Raw genomic sequence first — 263 nt, forward strand, 5'->3', positions numbered from 1 at the left:
AATAAACATAATTCATTTAACAATTCAGGCACGTGCACGTGTAGGAGTAACTTTTACCATTATTTTTTAAAAAGTCTACGGGAAGCATACATATGATTTCACAAAACAACTGTCTGTGAGTTGCAGAATCTCTTTTCAGATACGGATTAATGTGTAATAACTGGTCACTGGGTAAAAACTAAGCGCCACTAATAACTCAACTGTCGGTTCGTAGGGTCTTTGCGATAGACTGAGCTATTATGATGCAAAGTTCAATGAAAATG

The 263-nt window shown here is 35.7% G+C and overlaps 1 protein-coding gene across 1 annotated transcript in view; it reads right to left on the minus strand.

Annotated features, from left to right (window-relative positions):
- LOC119592340 overlaps positions 1 to 263 on the minus strand; it is a 10279-nt gene that overhangs the window by 1936 nt on the left and 8080 nt on the right. The gene's annotated exons all lie outside the window — the stretch shown is intronic.

This window comes from Penaeus monodon, chromosome 30 (assembly GCF_015228065.2).
Source record: "Penaeus monodon isolate SGIC_2016 chromosome 30, NSTDA_Pmon_1, whole genome shotgun sequence".
Taxonomy (NCBI): domain Eukaryota; kingdom Metazoa; phylum Arthropoda; class Malacostraca; order Decapoda; family Penaeidae; genus Penaeus; species Penaeus monodon.